This window comes from Phaethon aethereus (genome assembly GCF_964289735.1).
Source record: "Phaethon aethereus genome assembly, chromosome: 4".
Taxonomy (NCBI): Eukaryota; Metazoa; Chordata; class Aves; order Phaethontiformes; family Phaethontidae; genus Phaethon; species Phaethon aethereus.
In genome coordinates, this window is record NC_138578.1 from 66,293,973 (window position 1) to 66,312,089 (window position 18,117).

At 36.7% G+C, this 18,117-nt stretch overlaps 1 protein-coding gene across 6 annotated transcripts in view; it reads left to right on the forward strand.

Annotated features, from left to right (window-relative positions):
- The window catches only part of KCNIP4 (potassium voltage-gated channel interacting protein 4), a gene marked incomplete at its 5' end in the record, with an annotated part of 489,155 nt that overhangs the window by 342,016 nt on the left and 129,022 nt on the right, over positions 1–18,117 (forward strand). The gene's annotated exons all lie outside the window — the stretch shown is intronic.

An 18,117-nucleotide genomic window follows, 5' to 3' on the forward strand; every position in this document is an offset into this window, starting at 1 on the left:
GGAACAGGCTGCCCAGGGAGGTGGTGGAGTCACCATCACTGGAGGTGTTCAAAAAACCGTGTAGACGTGGCACCTAGGGACATGGTTTAGTGGGCATGGTGGTATTGGGTTGATGGTTGGACTTGATGACCTTAAAGGTCTTTTCCAACCTTAATGATTCTATGATGCTGTGAAGTCTAGATGGCTGTCATCTGCTTCACAGAGGTAAATGGGACTACCTTTCAGGCTTGGGAATGAGGCCTCTTGAATTTCAAATTAACATGTTCAAAAAAGCTTCTGAAATGTAATGTTTCATCACTGCTAGAGAACTTTCTACTTCCCAACAAGAAAAATTATTCAGGACTATTCTGAAGACACTAATCTGGGAGATTTTTGGGGGTTTTATTTTTTCCTCCTACATTAAAACTATGTGAAAACAGGAATCCTGTAGTAGGTTTGAATCAATATATGTGTGAAGAATTAATCAAATTATAGTCTATAAGTAAAGGAGTTTATTCAAAAATAACAAATTTGATGCAAATGGGCATCTCTAATCTGAAATTTAAAATAATCCAATTTCTATGCAAAATGTTACTGTTACCAGTTTTTAGTCTAGTAATTGCCATTTGATATCAGTGAGATTATAGCATTATTAATTTCTATTATAACCTTTTTTAAATGGTGGGTGTTCAAGGCCTCTCTTCAAATTCTATTTTTGTCGGAACACCGGTGAAGCAGTGTCCAAGGAGCTTCTTAACAGCAAATCAGCAATGTGTTTTAGTAAGTTAGATAGCAGTCCTTTGAAAAGTATTTATAAAATGCAATTTGTTTATTCTTCTAAGCTTCTGAAGTGATTTTTTTACTCAGTATTATATAACCTAGGGGATATGGCTTTTCTTACAAGAACAGGAACAGTATATCACTACTGATTCTTTTAATTTTTTCTTTTGGCTGTAATAAACTTATTTAGCTATGGTTTTGACATACAAAATCTATGACAATGTACATTTGCTTGTTTCCCCACTTGTGGTTGGGGTTTTTTGTGTGTGTTTTTAAGGCACTGTCCCTGTCGTGTTAGCTGTACAGTACTTTTAGGTATTATTCCCTGTTCTATTTTATAGGTAGTTTACAGTATTCTGTAAATGAACCATATCAAAGTTCTGAAAATCTATAACACCAATTTTTCAAGATTTTTTGAAAGCACTTTCTTTTTACCCACAGAGGTTTACAAAAATGAATAAATCTTTGATAAACATTGTCGTATAATATAACAGAGCAGTGATTATTTGTTGTAACTTTGTTTAGTCTGAAGAAGAGGAGGCTGAGAGGAGACCTTATCGCTCTCTACAACTACCTGAAAGGGGGTTGTGGCGACGAGGGTGTTGGTCTCTTCTCCCAAGTAACTAGTGATAGGACAAGAGGAAATGGCCTCAAGTTGCGCCAGGGGAGGTTTAGATTGGGTATTAGGAAAAATTTCTTCACTGAGAGGGTGGTCAGGCATTGGAACAGGCTGCCCAGGGAGGTGGTGGAGTCGCCATCTCTGGAAGTGTTAAAAAAAACGTGTGGATGTGGTGCTCCAGGACATGGTTTAGGGGACATGGTGGCACTGGATTAATGGTTGGACTTGATGATCTTAAAAGTCCTTTCCAACATAGTGATTCTGTGATTCTGTAGCAATAAGAAACGATGTTTCAGTCTCCTTGAAAACCTTTTCTCAAAGATATCCTCAAAACTGCATTAAACATCTTCCTCTTTGTGAAGTTTAGTTAAAACCACTTTCTTGTTTCAATAAATGTTCTTGTCTGCAATGTAAGATGGAAAGATTATGTGCATTTCTTGAGTTCATTACGAATGGTTTTGGTAAATATTATTTCACAGTTTGTTTTTTGCGTCGTGTTATGGTTGGTTTTTTTTTTTTGAGGAAAAAAGCAACTGTCATAGTCAATACTTTTATTAAATTATATTAAGAATGAGTCCAAGTCCATATTAGGTATAATAGGTAAATGCAAAATGAAGTATTTTGAAAGTTTAACTAAAAATATCTCTCGCCAGTTCCTAGCTGCCTACTTCCTTGGCAGAATAAATACCATATCCATCCTGGTGTGCATGAAGGGTGTTGATACAAGTTGTGTTATGTTGAGTGAAGGAGTACAGATGAGGAACTGGGATGTTCTCCTCAGCCTGTGACTTGTGACATTGTCTCGGGGAAGTCATTTGACAATGCCTTATCTGGCCCTTTGTGAGGGGTGTATACTGCTTATGCTGCACTTGTAAATGAACACACACAAACTAGGGAGAAGATTTATGGCCCGTTAGATACTCTGCACTGAGTGGTGGCGTGTAGCTACATAATCCATGATAAATATAAACTGGTATAGTCCGGAGCAGTTAATGTTACATCTCTGCACATTAGATTGCTCACTAACCTGAGTCATCCTCCTTTTAGCTCGATGTATGTAAGGTTTAAAAGGTCTTAAAATGCATAACAATATACAGTGCTATATTAGTGCATTTGTTAATGTAATGAATAAATGAAATTTGCTAAAATTTTTGTTCAGTTTTGCTCTTCAGGCTCTGATAGCTGGTTTAGAATACCTCATAGAGACTTGAACAAGAGAAGTAACAAAAAAAACCAGATTTGGGTTGATTCTCAGATTAATTTCCTTTCTGCATAGTCTGTATTGTCAAATTATCATTATAACCTGTACCTTGCCCAGCTTTAGTTGGACAAAATTCTTTATAGAAAGGTATAGTCTTTTGGGTCAGTTCTTTATTGCTGGTGTTTGAAAATGTAGGTAGAGCAATATCTGTTTCTCTCTACTTCAAAATCTTGACACAAATAAATAAATAAATATTAATCATTCAAATGGTTCCCATTTTGAAAGTGTCTCCAGCTGAGAGGATTTCATTGAAAACCAAAAGAAAAATACGAGTTTTTTCTTCTCATTTACTGAAAGAAGGAAGTCTTAAGTAGTCAACCAAATACTGCTTACTTTCTTCTGATGAACTGGATCCTGTAAATCCTTTGTTATTCTGGAAATCAAATAAGTCACTAGGAATGGAAAAATAAATCTGTGATTAAAGCCCAAGAATGGAAAGCAGATCTGGCCTCTACTTACGGATTTTCTGTTGTTTCATTTCGTTATCTGAACGTTTCTGAGCCTGTGTTTACACCTTTGGTCTCTGCCTCACAAAGACTCTGACACTTCAAGGCAACTTCTCTTATTTCTGCTTACTGCTGGTGGAACTCAGTCCTTAACTTAATCCATAATCTGAAAACACAATGTCAAAAGACCATATACATTCAAATGTGCTATGAAATATCTTGTGAATGACTCTTAAGATTCGATTATTGAAAACTTTGAAGATTTTTTCACAGAGATGCCAATATTTATTTAACATGCTGTACAACATGATGTGCAATTCATAACTTCACAATTATTGCAGGCATGGTCAGACCCCATTTTTCATGTTTTTTCCGTATATGAAGTTAAGTCAGTACAAGTGTTTTGTGCTTTCTCTTTCCCAAGGGAAAGGTAATAAAACCAGCAAATTTACCTATTCTTTAAGTCAAAATAAGTCTAAAACTACACAAGAAACTTTTTTTGTTCATTAATTAGTTAATAGCAAATAGTTGAAGCAACATATATAGTGTATTTTCATCATTTTCAGCTAGATTCTTTGACTACTGTGACACCCAGTAAAAGGAAAATTCTATTGATTTACTTTTTCCAAAGATCTGTATCTGTAGAATACTGTCTCTCTCCGAGTTCTGCATCTTTACTGTTTAAAAGATTTATTTAAAAAGCTGGCATGAAACAGTTCATGTAAAACTCATATTGAAAGTTCTACTTGTGGTCATTGTAGATATAACCCATTGTGTTTGAAAAATTATGTACAAACTTGGTAGAACAGAACCTGCAGCAGTTTGACAGAACTATATATTTAGTCCTAAGGATATAGTTATTGCCTCATTGCCAACATTTCCACTAATTTCACTGTAGCATTTTGGATGTGTGCATTTGCGTGCGGGAAAGCAAGGTGTGCTGCTTTTCTGACATTCTAGTAAGTTAGATCGATGGGAGAAAGATAATAATCACAATAATTCAAACTTCTTTCATATTGTGATCAAACTAGGTCTGAGAAAGTTACCTTCTTCTGTAAAGCAGCATAGCTTCAATACACAGATTGGCAAACTAAGACCAAAAGTGAAATACCTTGCTCAAAGATAGCCAGAAATCCTGGAGCACAAATGTGGAAAAGAGACTGAGTCTTTGAGCACATTTTAACCACTCCCCGCATGAAGCAACTAAAGCCTGCCTTGTCTTCATTATCCTTCTTTCCGAAGGGCAGGCATTTTTAACACCTAAAAATCAAATAGTGAATTGTAGTGAATGGGGCTACATCTGGCTGGTGACTGGTCACCAGCCGTCTTCCTCAGGGCTTAATCCTAGGGCCAGTTCTGCTCAGTATTTTTGTCAATGATCTGGATGCAGGAGGTGAATGCACCATTAACAAGTTTGCTGACCAGACTGGGAGATGCTGTTGACTCTTGAGGGATGAGGGGCCCTGCAGAGGGATCTAGATAGATGGGAGCATTGGACAATCATCAATGGCATGAAATGTAACAAGTCAAAGTGCTGGATTCTGCACCTGGGTGAGAGTAATGCTGGGCACAAGTATAAACTGGGAGAAGAGTAGCTGGCCAGCAGCCCTGAGAAAGGGATCTGGGGGTGCTGGCTGACAGCAGGCTCAATCCGAGTCAGCAGTGTGCCCGGGCAGCCGAGAGGGCAAACCGCATCCTGGGGTGCATCACAGTATAACCAGCTGGTCAAAAGAGGTGATTGTCCCGCTTTGTGCAGCGTTGGTGCAGCCTCACCTTGAACACTGTGTGCAGTTCTGGGACCCACAATTTAAGAAGGATGTTAAAGTGCTTGAATGTATCCAGAGCAGGGCAACAAAGCTGGTGAAAGGGCTGGAAGGAATGTCCTATGAAGGGTGACCTCTCTGCTCTCTACATCTTCCTGGGGAGGGGCAGTGGAGAGGGAGGTTCTGATCTCTTCTCCGTGGTATCCAGTGATAAGACACGTGGGAATGGTTCAAAGCTGCACCAGGGGAGGGTTAGACTGGGCGTTAGGGAACATTTCTTTACCAAAGGGTTGTCAAACACTGGAACAGCCTTCCTAGAGAGGTGGGTGATACCCCAAGCCTGTTAATGTTTAAGAGGCATTTGGGCAATGCCCTTAACAACATGCTTTAAATTTTGGTCAGCCTTGAAGTGGTCAGGCAGTTGCACTAGATGACTGTTGTAGGTCCCTTCCAACCAAAATAGTCCTATTTATTTTTTCATAAGGGAAAAACTGCAAGAAAATTTTCAAATTCTGTACTATGTTTTAGAATCTGTAATGTCAGCATAAAGTTTGATTATGCCCACGTTGTTAATATGCTGTCGAAATCAGCCTTCTCTATCACTGGATATACTTAAGTAATTTTTTATTTCCATGTTTTTGTGAAATTATAATTGAAGAGAAAAGTGAATTTGGTATAGCCAAGCATTATGTCTTTGTCTGAAGTTTTACAGAAATATACTTATCAACAGCCATATCCTCTATGAAGACAAAGATACTCATAGGACCTTACGGATTATTAGAGTGACTCAGAGTAGCTACTCGCATTTGAAGTCATAGAAGCAATCCTTCAACTTTTGCCTGTGTCTGGATAGCTCTTGCACAGTGCATGGCTTCTTCCTGCCAGAAAGTTCTCAGAATTTACTCTTTCCAATTATTTTGGTAATGTATTGGAGCTAATTGGATCCTGACTGCCTTTTTGTTATCACCGTAAGTCTCAGAAGTGGAGGATCACTTTATTTTTTTTTTAGTACTTGGCTTGTCATTAAGGCTCACTGACGAGAGAGTCTAGGGTTTTGACATGGATTTGTGAGTCTCCTGGTAAGTCATAGAGATCAGGAGAGTTTTGTTGACATCATTAACACCTTGTCATGCGAAAGGTTAGATGTTTCTTTCAGATTAGTTGTAAGATCCTATTTCCAGGAGGCAACCACTAAAGCTGTCTCCCTTCTTTTCGCACAATATCAAGTCAGTTGTGACAGAAACTAGCACATCACTTGCAATTTCTTAAAATCATTTCCACTTTTGTTTTATGCTAATATACTATACTCTTCCTTTAAGTAAAATTGGTTTATATAGGTGGTAAAACTCAAATGTACTTATCCATTCAGATTTACCTGCAACTTTCACTACCACTGACCACAAGAAGTTATATTTTTTTTGACTTATCAAAGTTGGAGCAAACCATATAATCTTTTTGGATACTGCTTTTTCCTCCATGGAATTTTGGACAGTTGCCACCACAACAACTTGTGCAACAAAACACTGTTTGCAAGCTGCAGGGCTCTGACTGCTGCCCTCTCCAATGGCAAGTTTTCTTTTCCAGCCAACCATCAGCAAAATACTGGCATGAAATTAATGCATCTCATGTAAAATAACATTGAGAGAGTGCTACCAGATTGCAAGAGAAGGTTGACAGAATTTCAGAAATGTATTCTTTGAAAAAGAAGTTCATCTTTTTGTTTAAATAAATAAGTATTGTTTCAAATGACAACACGCTGATAACTCCTATGTAATATTAAACAAAGATGCAGTATCAGAAAACATTGTAATTGAATTGATTACTGAATCATATCATAGCCCAGAACAGATACGTGAACACATTTCTCTCTTGTTCCAGTGGCAAACATAGTTTCCACTTCTTTACAAAGCTGACAGTCCTCTCTACCAATTCTGTTTTGTAAAACTTGTATTTCTTGCTATAAAGATATCATCACATCTGTCATAGATGTTCTCTTGTCAGTCAAATAATTTCTGTTAATAACTGTTTTTACAAATCATATAAATTATGCAGGAGGAAACTATTCTTATCTACCATAAAAATCTGAATTTAAGATGCATACTACAGCATGCTCGGCAAAACTGCAGGGTGAAAATAAAGTTTAGTTAGGAAATAGGGCTAATAAATAATGTAGTTGATTAATAATAGTACAAGCTGTATTCCTTAAATAGAATATTAACAAATGATCCACACTGTAATAGCTAAAAGATCATTCAAGAGACAGCTGGTGCACTTCTGCATTGTCATTTAAATCATTAATACCATGTTGGAAGGTATTAATTTGTACGGTAGTATGATTAACACTTTTTTCAGGTTTGTCTATATCTGGAGATATAAATTGGTTTGCAAATTCATAGTATTTAAATAAATTAGACACCAAACTTCCATTAATAATCAAAAGCTCATTCACACAGCCCATGTAAACATGCAGTAAAAAATATTTTTGTTTGTTTCTAAGGTATGCATTGCTGGGCATAATCCTTAACTACAGCAGGTGAAAACATGAATTTAGTTGAAATAACAGCAAAGTTATCATTGATGTTTCTGTGGCCAGGATTTAATACACTTTGAAGATTTTCTTTGAGATAGTCCAAAAAATGAAATAAGGAAACAAATGCTCTCAGAGTTGGGTTGCTCACACTTTTTACACTTTAAGTTAAAATAACTTTTTGGCCTTTTCTATCTTGTCTCATTTTATGAAATTGTTATCATCCTAACCATATCTTAGTGCCCTCTTCAGTTCTGAGGAAACTGAGCAGATGAGTCATGAGGCTCTAAATGAGGTGTTCATGATGGAACCGCCTTTGAGCAAGAAGCCATGTTTGAAAACCTTGATTGTTCTAAAGAACAGTGTGTCAAACATGCCATACCTGCTTTCAAAACAGCTCTACTAACAGTGATTCTACTTCTCTGACTCTATTACGCAGCATGAAACTTAACACAAGGATATGTCTGAGATGGGAGTAGAAGAGATTTATGAATGTGTACATGTCAGCTTACTGTGAGATACCAATCATCTCTCTTGTAACAAAGGAATTCAATGATAAAATGCAGCTAAAAAGCTGCAAAAAGTTTCCAAACATACTTTTTTAATCCCTGTGATTTTTCTCTTGATAAAATGTATTGCCTATTCTCAGGGATGTTTCATTCATTGGTAACTGTTTTTGATATAGAAGATGCAATGGGAAGATGTAGAACTAATACATTATTAAAAATATATTTATGCATCTTTCTTAAACTGCTTTTTCTTCTGCATAAGACAGTGAAAGAAAGCTATTTTGAAAGTGTATTATTATTTATGAAAATCATCAATATAATGCAGCAGCAGCAAAAGCTGCAATTTTGTTTGTAAGTAGATGCTGCTGCTAAAACAGCTAGGGTTACTGCATTCTAAAGTATCTGAGTTAATAATGTTTGAATGTGCTCTAAAGCTAATATAATAGAAAGAATTTAGAGAAATGGAAAGGAATATTTGAAACTTTGCACAGTTCCAAGCCAGTTCAGCATTTGTACAGTGGGTGGTCAGGGCAGGATTTTTCTCCACAACACTGTGATCAAGTTTCTGTTCTGCATTTGTTCAATTAAATGCCTCATGAAATTTAAGGCAGTTTGGCAATGTGCTTGCTGGAATGCATGGAAGGGGTGAGAAAAAAGCCTCAAAACCATTACAGCAACTAATCTTTCCCATTATATTGATCATGTTGGATTCTATGCTTAAATAACTGTACTAGAGAAAAGAAATAATAGCCTAATAAAACATGCCGGGATGCACAGTAAATGTGCTTGGAGAGTGAATCTTAATGATTCAGAATTCTAGCTGATTAGACAATTGTCTCTTGAGTGTGCTTTTGTATATATGAGCAGCTGTGCCCAGACCTTTGCAGGAAGGCTGTTGGTTGGAAGTCAGGGGCCTTTCATTAGCATAAAGTTTATGCTTCAGTTACTTGAATCAGAGTAAGAGGCAGAGACTATATCAATATTAACAAGTAATGCAATCGTAAATAGCTTGGTGAATTTTAAGCATTTTTTTCCTGCTGGGAGGGCCAGTAAGAAATCAGTGTCCCACCAAAAATGTAACTGATGGGAGGGTGAAAGTGCCCATGTCCAGACCTCCCTCATTTTCCACTGCTCCTGTTTGAGAGAGAAAAGCAACTCATTACCTGGGAAAAGTGAGAAATCTTAAGGAGAAGAGCAATATCATATCCCAAATGGCTGTGCATTTGGGGTGGCAGCAGGTGAGGGGTGATTGTGGGCAGGTGAAGAAGGGGGACCAGAGGTCTGTGAGGATGGATAGATGTCAAGGAAATGATGAAACCTGTGTCTCAGACTCCCCTTTGGGCAGGAGAGAATACAAAGAAAATGGTTCCATTCTGCCTGTGTTCTCCCCTCTCCTCTCCATGTATTTCTGAAATACAGTAGACCTATCGGTATGCAAGTAGAAGGGAATTTTCTCAGCTCTCTAACTGGCACAAAGACATATCTGAATAAATGTCTGGTATAGCACTTTTGAGAAGTAGTCCATCCATTTGGGAGGCAAAACACTGATCTCCTTTATAAGGGTGATCTGTAACAGAAAAAAAGAGGTATTGGTACTTTTTTTTTTTTCTTTTTTTGCACAGCAGTCTAGCAGTAAAAATAAAAAAGCAGTTGCACAAGCAACCAGGCTTCTGGGATCAAAAAGAATAAGCAAGTGCAGCCTGATGCTGTAGTTTAGAAAAAAGGCTAATTGCCATTAGTGTGAAGTTCTACATTTCTGCCATTCTTTAGTACTTGCTACACATTTTTCCATTTAAGAATACTCAAAGGAACTGGATAAGGATAATCTGAAACACAGGCAAGAGAACTCAAAATTTAGGCAAGTATAGGAAACCTGCATTCAGCTTGTTGTAACTATGACAAATGTAACATAACAAAGTGATAGTTTAATTACAGTTTCATGTTATTAATTTGTAGAATAACTATTGTATTATTCAATATTTTAAACAATTAGGGTTTTAAGAAATATTGAATATATTCATTCATTATATTTTTCATTAATTATATAGAACAAATTAATTTCTTTTTAATTTTATCCTCAACATCTATATAACAAGTAAAACAAATTATTCTATTGTGAATGAATACTATAAAAAAAGGAAAATTTCTTTATTGTATAGATTTTTCCCCACTTGCTTTAATCACTGATTTGACAATCTATTTAATATGATTAAACATATGGAACAAAATATTTTAAATTAAAAGCAGCATACCTTTTGCCCTTTAGTTCAATTTCTGTGTGCAGCAATGATTTGAGCTAGTAAGATGACAAAAATATGAGCGAAGATGGAAAAAAAGCTCAACAAGCAAAATTCAAAGTAAAATGTTGTTGGATGTTGGTGATGGAACTGTAAGCATCAGCAGGTAGTGATGGGGATGACAAAATAGCAATAACTCACATTTCAGTGGGTGTCATAAAAGGATCTGAAATGATTTTTCAAGTATTAACAAAGTAAGCCTTATGTTTGAGTATTTTCTTGAGAGAAAGAAGATAACTTAAGAAAAAAATCCAGCAACAGTTAACCACCACCATGATGGTATTTTGGTAAAGGTGGGTTTATTTTTCTGAAGGCAATACAAGAGCTCCAGCTCCCACTCCTGGACCATGCAGAATTTGCATGTAGATTTGTATCACTGCATATTTCTGTTGTATGTGAAATCTCTGTAAGTAAAAAATATTATTTCAAGTGCATATATATTTGCATACTTATGTCATCCCCAGTGTACTGCTTGATTGACTATGGCCAAGCCAAAAAAGCTACAAAGGACAGAAAAATGTAGCATTTGAAACTAGTTTGATAACAACATTTATCTTTCCATACTTTACATCCTTGGAATGTTCATAGCAGCATAAAATTCATAAAATTAAAAAATTATCCTGTGTACAAAGAGGCTGTATCATTTTTATTTTATACCACATTCACAGCAATTACAACCCGTTGATGTAAGAGTATTCTTCAACTGTTCTTTTTTTCAGTATTGATGTGAAATCATTATTGTTGATATATCTAAATAGATTCCTATCAGGGTGTGCACTTCTTTCTTTTCATTAGCAGTGTCTCCTAATGGATGTAGCTCAGCTCAGGTTCTGCTCCTCTTTGTCTATCCTGTCACTTACGCCAATGGATGTGGCTTTTCTTCCATTTATTGAGTATAATAGTGAATCAGTGGGGATGAGGGTTATGTAGAGTACGCATTAGTCAGTGTTGATATAACTTGCCTTTGCAGTTCTACTATTAAGACACAGCAATATCACACAATGGACTCGCAGAAGTACTGAAGTGCGTGGTCATTCGATCACATAATATCTAAAAAAATCAAAATCCTAAAACAAACTAAACACTCAAAGATGTATTTCCTAGTATGAGGAGTAGAAGAACTTCTGCCACACAGCAATTTTGTTTCTACTTTTTGAAGTAAATGTGGATTGGTTTATTCTAGCTGATACAATTAGCACTTTCAATTAGGGAAATCACTGGAAAGGGGTAAGCATCGATACGCTCTACCTACGTGATTTACTGTCAGTGCATTCTAATAAGTTATATTTCAGCATTTACTTCAAGTCAGAGATAGCATAAGAGAGTTTCAGTGCATGAGACTGAGTCATAGTACCTGTTAATGTTCTTGATCTAGGCTAATAGTCTATTGTGTGCTACTTTTTAAAATCTTAACAAAGACATTAAAACCTTACGGATAGATGCCCCTTTTAACATCAATAGAAATCTGTTACTTTTGTATTTTAAATCTCCAAAGATTAAAAAATTGTAAGTAGAAAATGCAATATATCAACAAAATAGATTTTAATATGTATTTCTTCATAAGTTTTCTTAATGTATTATGGGTTATATTTCATACTCGGAAAACAGAAGAAAAGAATCTTTGGGAGAATAGGTTGAATAGATTGTCAGAAAGTACCTGTTTCAAAATACTCTACAGGGCTAGAGCACTGTTCGACTTGCTCATTTTTATGAATAGTAACTGGAGCATGAGCCTGGATTTCAGTTACTCCAATTTGAATTACTTTGACCCCAGTCATCACTTGGTGCCATTTTTTACATTCAGGAGTGCTACAAGCATTTTCCTGCTGTGCATGTTCTATCTGTTGATGCTATTTTCTTCAACTGTGCCTTGCTCTTGGCTCATTCATATAAGAGTTTGTTACCTTTGCTGAGTGGGTATACTTCAATTGTTATACTGAATGAGAAATAATTAACTTTTATATTGTATTTATGCTATTTAAACAAAAGTTTGCAATGCCCAGATCATGCCAGAAGCTAGATAATCGCTCCTACTGCTGCTATATTTTCCCTTTTCCTTCCTATGAACTCATTTTTTCTTTTCTCTTTTATTTTTTTCGTTTTCTAACTACTTGTTTTCAGTCATCTATTACTGACTGCCTGCTTTACTCTCCTCGTATATCAGCAATACAATTGCACACCCGAAGCTAGTATTTCCTAATTTGTGTTTAATGCTTGAAACAGCATAACCTCAAAGGATCTGTTGGATATAACCTCATTATGATATTCTATATGCAAGAATAAAAGAGAAAAAAATAGCCGTTCCTTTTCCTACCAGTTATCTTACTGGTTATTAGCAGAAATACCGTTCTCAGCACTAGTATTCAGCACAACAGCTTGCTACATAGAAAAGTAGTTTTCCTTATTAGCAGGTGGCAGTACCGATCAAAACTAATTTGCAGTTGCAGTACTTATCTAGCAGAATATATGAAATGTAAATGGCATAATACTGTGACACAACTGCACTGTGGCTACCTTTGTAGAGATTAACATGTACAGAATAAAATGTAAAATGACAATTTAGTTTTGCTCACTTTGCTTTATTAATTTGAAATAAACTAGACTAAGATAAAGAATTCTGTAAGTATGTTAAAGACGTTCCAGCTTCCAAGCAAAGAGAAAACCTTAGTTTTTTCTATTTCATATGGGAATGTTTCTATGTGAAGTAAGATTTTCAGGCTCTGTACTGCTGTCTCCTCTGTGCAGAGCTGCAGACACAAACCAAAGCAGTGACAGATAAAATATGGCTGGGAAACTAACAGGGATTTTTAGACAGTTTGATTCTTCTTCATTGCGAAGACACCTTAAGGAAAAAACCCAGACCTAATGTCATAGGAAGGTAAATACTTGTCCTCACTGGCAAACGGTACGTTCTGGAGTCAGATTTTATTCAGAAGAAAAACGCTAACACATTACTGGGGGAGGGATGTGGGGGATGGAGAAAACTCTCCTTGTAAAGGCAGATCCTGAATTTCACCAGGTGCTTCTTTGCCCTTACATCTGCACTGCTAGTAAACATTGTTGACTGTATATATGGTCACATACATACACCTGGAGTTTAATTAAACTGATTAATTATTGGATTTGGGGGCTTGGTAGGCTAGTTGTCTGCAGCAGAAGCTTAGTAACTCTGGTAATTTAGAAGCAAGGACTTTCTATTTTAATATTGGGGTTTTTTACTTTAAGATTTTAATCAACTGTTCATCACTGCAGTTACTGACAAAGGAGCAGAGACTACTGGAAAGGGAGAGGTATACTTCAGTGATACCTGGTAATTCCAAAAGGGTGAGCACCACCAACCTTTTTAAAGGTAACGGTAGGATCACCAAATTTGATAAAGTTGCATGGTCTTCCTTGGTTTGAGCTAATCCTCCAGAGATTTTTACAGCTAAACTACTTGAATCTGGTTTTCTACCTCACTTGTGTTTTTCTTTTCCTTTCTTTCAGTCCAGTTTTGTAAAGTATAACCAGTTTGTCTTTGCTAAGGAGCAGAAGTGAACCACAGAATTAAACAAAATACAAGCAGAGCTGTTGAAGTGTCAGCAGTGGCATCTTGTGAGCCTGATGTGTCCACAAATGTAAAGAATTGGAAACCAAAGTGGCTTTATCTTCTATCAGAAAAAGGCTTTAGTTGGGGGGGGGTCGTGATGTGCTAACAGATAAAACTACAGTGGTGGTGGAAGGAAGAAGCAGCTGATCAGCAAGCGCAATCTAGATACCTCTTCCCTTAAATTCAGATGCAGATTGGTACTTGCTAGTCATTATAAATGGTTTTGCAACTTGGGGGTAAAAAATAAAGAGATTTAACAGATGTAGATAGTCACTGGTTTATAGAGTGCCGGAGGCACAGCTGGAACGATTTCAGTTGTGTGAGAAAAGCTGCTCTTGTTTTCATTTTCCTTGAGAACTAACAGATATAAGATGGCAGACAGATGAAAGCGGCATAATATTTTATGGACCTAAGTTCCTGCGTTATTTCAGTGCAATAACAATATAAATCTTCTTTGGTATTTATTCTGCAATTGGCTAGCATTCCAAAAAATAAAAAAATGTATTAACTTCTGTCTGTTACAGTGTGTACAGATTGCCAGTGATGCACAACAGGTATTTTGTGTTCATCTTATACACATAATTGTTGGTTAATAAGGCTTAGATCTCTCTTCTCAAAGATTCATGGCATATTTACTTGTATATTAAAGGTTACTGTGAAACAGAATATCCTTTCCTTGACTCTCCTATTAAGTTTAAAAGTAGTCCGTGTGCAAACTTTGCTGATGTAGAAGATATGGGGTTTTTTTACTTAATGGGTATGACCACAACATAGCCTTGGAAGGGGGCAGGCGCAACAGCCTCCAGGTAAATGCAGCTTCCAAGAGCAAGAATGTGGTTTTTTCCAGCTCTTTCTCGAACAGCCTGATGGCCAGTCGCAGCTCCTCAAGCAGCTCTCGTTTCCCAGGGAGCTGGCCTTAAGCACAGACAGCAAAACTGCTGGAGTGGGAGAGGCACTCTGACATGTGCATCCTTGAATCAGAAGTACCACATTAAGGACCTGATGTTTTCTTCCACAAATTTTTAAGTATCTGCCTTGAGATGTATTTTTTTCTAGCTTTCCTAACTGTTTTGTCTCCTAACTGTTTGTCTGTTTGCTATGATATTGTGATCCAATCAGTTTATTTGACAAGTTTTTAAAAAGTGTGTTAGCATAGGTGGATGCATTTTTTCATACATGCTCTTCCTAGGTCTCTAGAAGTGGGTTTTGGATGCTAGAACATATGTTTACCTACTGTCAGTCTACATCTCTAATATGTACTTGGACTAGTGAAATACAGTGTTGCTCGTAAATAGCCTAGAGGGGTTTGATTGAAGTACAGGAGTAGAGAAAGAAATGTGAAAAGTCTCCACAGGTTATCTAGTCCATCCCTGTCTAAAGGGAGTAAAAATTTATGATTCACTAATACTTTGTGGTTTTTCCTATGTCTTGAGTCTGTTAGACTTAGCAGCCTGTTAACATATGTTTCTTTTTGTTGTTTTTCTTAATCAAAACCAAAATCTACACAATCTTTCCCTCATTCATCACCCTAAAGATGATGTTTTCAGAATTCTAAATTCTAATACTAGATTACAGTGTTATGATTTAAGGACATTAATAATTTTGCCCAAGGGCAAAAGGCTGGTTTTAACAAGGTCAGTCTTAAAAATACAAAAATCCTGTATCTTCTGACAGACATCACCAACTTTACTAGTGAACTATATAGGATAGGGATTGATATATGTTGATATATGTTGGTATATGCAGTTTCTGACTTTTCTGAAGTATATTTCATGCTATATCTACATATAGGAGCAGTGTCTGTTTAAAGACAGACTTTTCTATGTGTTAAATTTCAAACACTTGCACAGAAATGTTATTTAAATTGTACATAACAATAAAAGGATAAACAACAAAAAAATCTCCAAATTTGAACCAGGAAATTCCTAAGACAAAGTCTCCTTTAAAAAAAAAACACACACATAAACCTGAAAAGGTTTTCTTAGTATTAGTCATTCTCTGACCACTGTTTTTGTGTCATTTTGTAAATTAGCTCATGATTCTGGCTGAAAAATTATTTTCAACATTTATTTTACTGCTGGGCAGTTGATAGCTTGGGGCACAAAATGAAAATAATGATAAGGTGAAAGCTAAACTCTCATTCAAAGTGTGAGTCACTTCTGAACTAAAGAGTGTACTGTACCAAATCACTAGGGTCAGCGACCACGATCGCTTCATAGCGCAATGTGCCGCTGTGCCTGGGACCACGTGTCTAGCATCAATATCCTTTGCAAAACAGCTCTTGGTGCTTTTCAAAATGCTGCAGCTACCCCTAAAACATTAGGCAAGTGTCTCCAGTAGAGAGTGGTGATACCTGCTTTTTCTTTTGCTTCAGGAAATCTGTATTGCCCAGATCATTGAACCAGTCGTTAAGACCGTGGACAGGGCTGCAGCTGGGGTCTGGCATCTGGATCTGATACTCAGTGTGTCCCCATGTGGGCTAAAATTGCCCCTCCTGTCAAACACGGTCTGAGAACTTCTACTCACCCTTACTGCTTGTCAGCACAAGGCATACTCTGCAAAATACTGATATAACCAGCAGAAAACCTGGAAATGTAAAAGTGAGCTGAGCATCACTCCTCAATGCCAAAAATACATTAATTTTATTTTCACTGGAGTTTGACAGTTCCAGAGAGGCTAAGGTTGTTGGGACTATTCCTTAACTTCTGTGTCTTGCTTTTTTGAAACTTGCCTTTTGCTAATATGTGTTCCTGAAGAGTATAAAACCACCTTAGTTTTGTATCAACTCATCCTTTTATTCCTAATTTCCTTCAGAAACACCCTGTGTAAGTAGTAGTACCTTGGGAAAAAAGACAATATCTTGATTTATTTATTTTTTAAGAAATGAAATTTTAAAGAAAAATCTTGATGGACGCACTTTTTAAACTTAGTGATCTATAGAGAACATCTTTCCAAGTAATCTAGTATGTACTGGGCTTTGGGATGGGGAGAAATTATTGTATTTGTTCAAACTGTTTAATTATTTTTGTGGGTTTTTTCCTCCATTTACACTAAAATGCTTTACGGTCCTTAACTCATTAATACCACTGAGAAGCTTCTTTGGGGATCAGAAATTCCTTCACACTGCTAAATCAGAACCGCAGTTCAACAAATAAAGCAGCAAGCATTGCTTAACCTTTACTGCAGTTGCATTCCCTTTCCCCCCAAACAATTAAAAGTGAAAGAAAACAACCTTCTGCTAGAGAAGGGGCAAGATCGCCACTGTGTTCTGTTAGCTTGCGACTCAGAGCAGATACCACATGTATCTCCTTTGGTGTGCTAGACAGTGTAATTCATTAGGAAGAAAAAATATACTAGACTTTGAATTCACAAAGAAAACTTACTTGCTGGCTGAACACCATATAATATAAACTTCTTCCTACAGTGAGGATCCAAATCAGGAAATTTAAGGAATACCTTTCAGAGGTAGTAGGTCTATAAAAATGTCCTGTATACTTATGTTAAGAAGTGTGAATCGTGATTAATCATAAAACTTGTTAAAAATACCAAGTTGGTCTGAATTTTTTTTCCTGCTACTGCATGTGAGCGTATGGGCTGTATATCTCATTGAATCCCACACAGTAAGGAACACTGTTGCTGCTTGGCTACTGCTTTTCTTTGCATACATCTCATATGATAGCAAGTTCTGACTTTGTCTTGCAACATCTTTGTGCTGGCTGTATCAGTTAAAACGCACCCAGGATTTTTTTCCTTGTTTGCCTGCTTTTTCACCATTAAAATCTGTCTTCTGTCCTCCTCCTGAGCCTGCACAGGATTGCTGGTCTTGGACTACAACCATGAGATGAGTACGCAAAGTAAAATAAACACTCTCTGCAAAGTATCTTGAGTACAAACGTTTCACTTCTTTTTGGTCAAATTATTTTTCATCTGATTTATACTGTGTGAGCTTTCAGAGATTGTTAAGGCAAGTGCCAAAGCAAGGGCAGAAGGGACAACATGTTAGGGACAGAGCAACAAACTGCCAGAACAGTTCAGACAGCCTTGGAACAGCCTAATTATTCTCTAGTATACCACCAAGCTGCTTCAGTGAAAGACAGTATGTGTTACAGTCAGTATTAGCAAAGAAAAATCTCCAAGAATAAGTTTGAAAAGAAACATTGCCAAAACAAACATCAGTTGCAGTGAAGGAATGGGTTGAAGTCTTGGGACACTCTTGGGGTACTCCAACTGAAATACAAGTTCCTGAAAACTAGTGACATACATAAGCATCTATGGGAGAAAGGGGTGCTGAGATTCATTTGCTTTTGAGTAATAAAGGCGGCAAAATATTATTAAATATTTGATATT